Genomic DNA, 8,992 nt, shown 5'->3' on the forward strand with positions numbered 1-8,992 from the left:
TTAGCTCGAGTGAAAGATTAGAAGGAAAAATACTTAGAATTTCAAAGTATTTTTTTGGCTACTTCGACCATCGAATTGGCTACTTCGACTACGACTTCGAATCGAACGATTCAAACTAAAAATCATTCGACTATTCGACCATTCGATAGTCGAAGTACTGTCTCTTAAAAAAAAAATTCAACCACCTACTTCGCCACCTAAAACCTACCGAGCACCAATGTTAGCCTATGGGGAAGGTCCCCATAGGCTTTCCTACCAATTTGGGATCGAAGGAAAATCGTTCGATTCGAAGGATTTAATGTCGAAGGTCGAATATCGAGGGTTAATTAACCCTCGATATTCGACCCATAGTAAATGTGCCCCCTAGTGTAAAATATTCAAAATTCAAGATAGTTTTTAAAGTTGCTACACACACAAAAATAGACTGGATATTTAGTTACAGACAGACAACTTATTAAACGTCATGCCTTCGTACAACAAATAAGAGGCATATTTATCAAATAGCTCACAAAAGCTTGCCTTAGGGAATTTTGCCAGCTCTCACTTTACTTGATTTTTATATAAAAAGGAAGAATTTTTTCTTTCACTCATTGATAAACATGCTCTTTAAATCTCATACAAATCAATTAAGAGCAGGCAAAATTCTTCCATTTTTACCTTTAGATAAATATGCCCCTAGTACAGGTATGGGACCTATTATCCAGAATGCTTGGGAGCTGGGGTTTTCCGGATAAGGGATCTTTCAGTAATTTGCATCTTCATACATTAAAGGAGAAGTAATATCATTTTACACTTAACACTTATATTTTACACTAGTGATTTCTTTTACTTACCTGAGACCCTGGGACGGTGCTCCTATCAGCAGAAAACTGCACCGGCCCGGGGTTCTTCTAGCAAGCACCAAGGAGTGATCCTCTTCCTACTTCTTTGCTTTTCAAATTTCCCGGGGCAGACACATGTGCAGTAGAATTAAATAGCTGGCTTTTCTGTTAAAGTTCTGCTCTTCCCTCTACTGAACACGAGAAAACCAGAAGAAGCTGGAAAAGGATCGCTCTGTGATGCTTGATAGAAGAACCTCGGGCCGATGCGGTTTTCTCCTGATAGGAGCACTGGCCCTAGGTGTTAGTTAAGTAAAAGTAATCACTTGGGGTGCCTAACTTTTGGCATCCCCAAGTGTAAAATGGCATTCCTTCTCCTTTCAGTCTACTAGAAAATCATGTAAACATGAAATAAATCAAATAGGCTTATTTTGCTTCCAATAAGAATTCATTCTATCTTAGTTTGGATCAAATACAAGGTACTGTTTTATTATTACAGAGAAAAGGAAAATCATTTTAAAAAATTTGGATTATTGGGATAAAATAGAGTCTACGGAAGACGGCCTTTCCGTAATTCAGAACTATAATGGGTTTCTGGATAAAGGGTCCCATACCTGTACTTGATTTGGAGCAGTGCTTTAGTTAAAATATAAAACAATATAAAATTGTTTTTACTATATTAACTATATAGAAACACTAGAAAATAAGCATAAACCTTTAGATATCTTCCATTGTGAGCATTTAACACTGGGATTTCTTATAGTGTGATACTTAACAAATAGCAAAGTCTATGACCCTGTGCCAAATGGTACATGAAAAAAATTACATGGGGAGAAAAACACATTTAAATTTGTCATAAAGAAAGTAGGTACCTCTTTACCCGAATGCAGCAACACGGTTGCTTATGTGACTAAAGGAAACACTTATGGTAGGGTTTAACAATAGACTGCTAAAATCTGAAAATATGTAAAATTATAGTATTTTTTATTACTATTTATAAACTCAAAAAGTAAAAAAAAATGTACTCTGATAATGTCAACTTTGTACAGTGTCTAATTTATTTATATTTTTGTATATAGTACATAGAATTGTTAAAGTGTTGTTCTAATACTTGCATATTAAAATGCCTTTAAAATGTAATAAACATTCTACATTATATTATTCAAGTTGCCTATATGTTAAAAAAGCAACACAAAGACTGGTAGCTTCAACAAATAAGAAGGATAAAAGGTACAGTCAAGTTAGAAAAGAAAGAAGAAAAAGAAAACAAGGAAAGAATGTTGTCCTTTTGCCCAAGGACAAATTTGCAGGTTATATTTGTATCTTTAAAAATGTTACAGGGGAGATGCCATCTTTGCTGCAGCATAACAGGTGCTCAATATATATATATCCAAATGTTATTGATAAGTCCCTTGTTGAGTGTGCCAACTTCTAGAGTGAAAGTAAATCATTAACCAGTTTTTATATAAAATAATTGTTCTGGAATTTCATTGATTAATGACTTACAGTACATTGGATAAGAAAGCAATTGAAGCATTAGTAATGTCAATACGGAAGGAACATAAGGAGATGTGATGTTTAGTAAGGCTAACTTGTAGAGAAAGCTCAAATCTACTCTTCCAAAACAGATGGGTGCACGTGATTACACATCCAGAAAACATATCACAAGGTTCCACTTCCATTCTATATTTATGAAATCATTTTGAACACCTTTATGCAATTTATCTAGTCGTGGGCTGACTCTTTTGAAAATTTTCACATAAATTAGTCGAGCTCTGACTGAAATGGCTTTTGATGGTATTTGGTAAAGGACATATATTCAGCATCTATACTTTCCAAGAGTGAAAGGGTTTTAGCTCCTACAATAAAGAATACCCCTCTAGTATTTTACACCTGCAGAAAATCGTAACATCCAAGGATTGTAAATGAGTAGGGTCTAAGGAAAACATGCTTGGAGTTACAAGTATAGTTTCATGAGTCTTTTAGTCTCTGTAATATATTAATCATTTATGCACTGGTATGGTAATGGGATAGACCAAAGGAGGTACTTTGTGTATGTTCTACCTCTACAGACTTGTTCTTAGAATCTTAAATCAAAAACTAGTGGGCAAAGACTAGATGCGAGGCAGATGTACAAAATTCCAAAGACCTAGAGCCCAACCCACCTTGACCTTGGCTTTTATGGATAAGGAATGTTTTCATAATTTGGATCTCCATACCTTAAAGGAGAAGGAAAGCTACGGAGGCATTTTATTGCCAATAGATTAGCTGCAGTAGTGCAAGCTAGAATGCTATATTTATTCTGTAGAATGTTTTACCATACCTAAGTAAAAAGCACTAGAAACTCTCTGTTTGTTTAGGATAGGAGCTGCAGTATTAATGTGGTGTGACATCACTTCCTGCCTGAGTCTCTCTCTCTCTGGGCTCAGATTACAGTAGAGAAGGGGGGGGGGAAGAGGAGCAAACTGAGCATGCTCTTGCCCATCATAGTTGGGATCAAGTATCCAGTACTATACTGTTTTATCACTACAGAAAACAAGAAAATTGTTCTTAAAAATTGGATTGATTTGATTAACATGAAGTGTATGGGAGAAGGCCATCCAGTAATTCTAAACTTTCTTAATAACAGGTTTCAGGATTACAGATCCTATACCTGCATACAGAGAAGCAAGTTTGTGTAGGTAATAGAATGATTCTGTGGGACTGCTTTTCATCAGCAGGCTCTATTAGTGAATGTAACAATCGATCTGCCATCACAACACCTCACAACTTCTTTGCCTTCAGAGTGAACCATTTAACGGGGAGGCCTCTTGTCATTTGTTCTTTTCTATGTGGAAGAGATAATGGGCAGTCTGATTTTATATCGTCCCCTCCTCATTAGTTGATTAGTCTTCATTAGTTGGAGATTAGTTGCCCATGATAAATTTGCTCTCCCACAGGTGACTCATTTTCTGAAAATGTTTTCCTACTGGCAATAATGGAAATTGGCGGTGGGAAAACATACAGGCTGCTTGGGTTTTGCATTGCGAGAAAACTTTGATCTACTTCGCCAGACTGAAGCACCATGTATGTTTTCCCAACAGCAATAGTGTAAATCTCAATTTCAGGAGTTTAGTTGCCCACATTACAGATTTATTGCCAGAGACTAATTTCTATGTATGCCATCAGCCTTATCTGCTAAGTGAAGTAAAGTTTGTTTAGTCAACAAAACAGTACAGCTGTGTGCAGTGTTTTTTCCATTCAATGTGTGTTTGCATATCTACAGTAACTTGTGCAATACAAGGCTTAAAGGGCACCTATCACAGCCAAAATCAAACACATATGAACCATCTGACCAGTACAACCTTAACATGTTTAATCAAACTACATATATAGTTTAAAAACCTGGCCCACCGGGATACCAGGAAAACTCCCGGTGAGCCCAGGTGTCAGTGGGCCCTCATGCTGCTGAACTTTTGGCCTATTTTATGGGCATTCCCTATTTCTATGAGGACAAAGAGGCTAAATAGATGGAGTAATTGATTACAGTATAAAGAAAACAGACTAGGAGAATAGAGGTTGATTGAGGAGATGAAGAATATTAGTACTGAGAGTGGGCACCTGGTCTAAGGATTTATGGTGGGCCCCTGGCCTAAGGTTTTATGGTGGGCCCCTGGTGTCCCAGTCCGACACTGGAGGGAGCACGTACAGTGACTATAACAGTGACCATAACATGCAAATTTTAAGAACATGCTCAGATTGTAGCATTGCCTTGAATATTCTACCCAGAATGCCTTGTTTTAGTAAACTCCTACACTAGAAGTATCAGGAGATTTCCCTATCTTGTCCCCTGCTGGTGATGTTATTATGCAAATGAAGGGCACACACTAACTTCCAGAAGGTGGCAGCACTACTGAACAGCAGCTAAATTTGGCTAAAAAGGTTTGGCTAAATTCCAACTGAGCATGTGCAAGATTTCAGAGCTGTTGTTGGGTGTGAAGATATAGGTAGGAGGAGCCAGCTAGAACTGCAGTGGAGACATGGGAGATTGTGCAGAAGGAATAGTGCGCTGAAAAAAAAATATATCAGATTTCTTGAACTTTCACATAGTGTATTTACTCAGTAAATGATTTTAGTTATGATTGGTGCCCTTTAATTTATGAATCAACCACAGATACAGTATGCTGCCCGTGAATGGTATGTCGTGTGAAGCATGTGCATCAGATTCATGAATCCATTTAAGATTAATTTTTATGAATTCACATTACAGGGCCAGCGTTAATCTGTGGAGCCCTTCCCAGCAACACTAAGCCCCCCCCCACTTAATAAAACATACCAAGCACATGAGATGTTTTGGGTGAGCAAGGCAACAGCTTGTTTATTAACAAATTCATTTACTAAGGGTCGAATTTCAAAGTTAAAAAACTTCGAAATTCGACCATCGAATTTGATACTTCGATAGTCAAAGTATTTTTTCGATCGAAAACAGCCGTTTTTGATCGAAGTAAAAATCGTTCAATTAATCTATTAAATCGTTTCGAATCGAACGATTCTAACGATTTTACAAAAAATACTTTGACTACTCAAAACTTAGCCAAAGTTTATAGGAGGTCCCTTATAGGCTAAACAGCAATTCGACAAGTTTAAGGTGGCGAAGTGTCGAAGTTTTTTAAAGGGACAGTACTTCGATTTTCGAAGTCGAAGTTTTTTCAATTCAAATCAAATTTTGGCCTATTCGATGGTCGAATTACCCAAAAATGACTTTAAAATTCAAAGTTTTTGAATTTCGAAAATTCACTTCCACCCTTAGTAAATGGGCCCCTTATTGACCAACATCTATCAACATCAGTTAAGTCTAGGGCAAAGTAAGTAATTACATTTATATAATATTCACCCATTAACTTTCTTGTAACATCTGAAGGCTGCAAACAATTGTATCCAAGAGTGAGGTTCCAGCTTGTTGTCCCTCCTAGTGCGGCTTTTCTCCATAACTCACATCACTTCTACCAGGACACTTCCAGCATTTTGGTTACCCCCTTTCCTCTGGGAAAGGTGGGGGGAGTTGTTCAAGGTAAAAAAGAACACACTTGTCACTTCTTTCCTCCTTAAACCTCAGATATCCCCACCCATCCTTACAGCAACTCAGGAATCTACAACACCCATAGACGCAAAGATCCTATCGAACGAATCCACAATTCGCATGATTTTTGGACCGTGTGTGGAGAGTCCTGACATTTTTCGTCCCACGGAGATCGGCCGTTTGGTCAGTCGGACAGGTTAAAGGATTTCTGTCGGCTGCCGATAATTTCTCTGCATGTATTGCCGATCATACAATTTTCAGTGGGAGACTGTCACTAGCTTTGTCGGACATAACTTTCGTACAATTGCTGTCAGGGGCAGAACATCGGCTGATCTGTTCTTTAACTACTTTATTTGATCTGAATGGTTAGTGGCAGGTCGGGAGATGGGGAAGTCCGATCGTTCGAGGATTCATACGATCGGATCTTTGCGTCTATGACCAGCTTAAGAACCTGTCACGGCCGGCACCCAATACCAGAACAGGTGCCAAGCACCCTGGTCTCGGCTCGGCTTCACCAGTAGTGTGACCACTGTTGGGCTTTGGGAGGAGCCCTCAGCTTACTTGGGTGCCACCTGGACTTAAAGAGGGGTACAAGGCGAGATGTTCTGGCTAGCAGAGGGGCACGGCAGGTAGATAGTCTTTTAGGCCGAAGGTCACGGTACAAATGGAGCAGGCAAGAGAATCGTCAGACAGGCAGGGTCGAGGCAGGCAGATATCAAGAATTGTCAGGCAGGCAAGGGTCAAACCGGGTAATCAAACAGATGGGGTCAGGCAGAAAGAGTAGTCGAGATGCAGGCAAAGGTCAGGATTCGGATATCAGAATAGTCAGGAACAGGCAGGGATCAAAACCGGAATAGCAGATACAAAATACACAGGAACAGACAGCACAAGGCTTCAGAAACCACCAGAATCAAGATTCTATCAGGGGCACTGGCTGGGGGTCAGAATGGGCTTTATGTACATTCGAAATTGGCGCCAAAACGAGCGTCAATACGCGCTGGCGCAATCATGCCAGCGCGCCTGTACCTTTAAGAGGCGGACTGCACGCGCCCTAGAAGAATCAAGATGGCGCCTGACCAGGAGCGCCGCGGCGTGGCGGCCGTTCACGCCACCGCACACCAGGTAATTTTATTACAGAACCACTTACTCTCACATCATATATCCCCTGAACAAACATGTAGTTATCTAAAAATATCTCTTTTAGGGTCTATTTAAAGCTGAGAGAACCCAGAAGCAATTTCCAACTGTACCACTAACGGACTGCTCAGGGTGAGTGGAACAAAGTGCATCCAAGGGGGGTTAAATGAGCCAAGACAATACACGTTGAGATTTCATTCTATACTTCGTAGGAAAATAAATTTGCTTGTCATTTTTAATAACGTTCATTTTATATCTCTGTGATCATATCGGCTTCATCAATTTCATTGATTATTCTGTAAAAAATATAACGCAGACTACTCAATAAAAATATGAATGCCTCAATAGGAGCCTTGACTTGATTCTTTTTTTTTTGTAAGATGTAAGTCACTCCCTAGAATATAAAACTGTGGGAATTAAAAAGTTTAACAAGACAGTACAGCAATAAAGAGCCTGGGAGGAATGGGGACACCCCTGGCTGAAACCTTTGGCTTCAGTTCTTTCAAGATGTGAAACAATCAATCACTCACATAGACAGTTAATCAATAAAAACTGATTAATAAGCTGCTTTTAAAATATTGTGCCTGGACCAGTATGTCAGTGCTATGTACAGTAGGTCCAGTCCAATTCTATTAGCTACATTGTCACCTACTACTAAAGAAATAACATTCCTTCACACTGGTGACATATAAGGACCTACTGTGCCACTGGTGAGTTAAAAACAGAGTCTATTTTACAATGAGCCCATGTACAGACCCAATGCCGCAAATGAATTAGACGACACGGTATATTAAGATAAAATGATATATTTTCTGAAATGTCAAATAGCAGTAAAAAGGCACTGAAATGAATAGTAAAATACTAGTAAAAGAAACAAACAAGTTGAAAGGAAAGCTTTATAACATGACTTTTATGATATTACAGAATTATGACAGATTATATTGCATTAATACAACTGTAAACAGTTTAAATGCAAAACAGAAATATATCAATCCATCACACACAATTATTACTATGTGCATGATTTTATTGTACTAAACAATCTAGCCGTTGGATTGTGATATATACAGTATAGAAACAATAATGCCTACTTTTATTGATGACATTCAGGTAGAGATAAGCTGGTGAACCTGAAACTCTTGGGATCTGGGCTGGTTGCAAGTTATGTTACCTGTGTGACTTTGCCTCCACTAACATTAAACAGTGAAAGTTATCCATTAGGTTTTAAACTTTTGTGCACTGGCCCCACCCTCTATAATGTCACTTGGCTTTGACTGGGTCCAAGAGAAAAGTGACTGCACACTCTAGGGTCAGCCCAATGTGGGTGCAAGTTACAACCAGATGGATTAGGATCAGGGTCAATTTCACCCTAAAACTGATTTACCAACATTCATTTTGGGTATTAAAATACAAAGCAAGTTGGACTGGATTTTATAACTTCACCCTGGTCATTAACATAGTGCAGCATTAATATTTTTTAAGTTCACATTGTTTTAGAAATAAAGGGGGGAGGGTTACTGCTGGTCTCTCAGACAGAAGTTATATGATTATATATACATTTTCTCATGCTAACAATGTTGAACCCATAGCTAGAGCACCCATACACGATTTTGCTCATAAAAAGTATACAGCAAATAAGTGAAGCCTCTGTTCAAATGGAATAATATACAATTGCATTTTATCATCTCAATCTCACAAAAACAACAAATCTTATATAGCATCACAGTCACTGATTGCACATTGAGACATTTGCATATGTAGATGCAGTCCTTTGATACATCAATGCATAGTTTGCCACAGGATCAAAATAAAATACAGAAAACGCCGGGGCTTAATTTACATACAAATTCATTACTGTCAGAACAACATCATGGCAATGCCCCGTATGTCTTTGTTTTTTCAGGCACTTAAAAAAATATAGATTTAGCTTCTCATTTCAAGGAGCTGATTGCATTCTATGTTCTAGGTAATTAAAATG

Source organism: Xenopus laevis, chromosome 8L, assembly GCF_017654675.1.
Source record: "Xenopus laevis strain J_2021 chromosome 8L, Xenopus_laevis_v10.1, whole genome shotgun sequence".
Lineage (NCBI taxonomy): Eukaryota > Metazoa > Chordata > Amphibia > Anura > Pipidae > Xenopus > Xenopus laevis.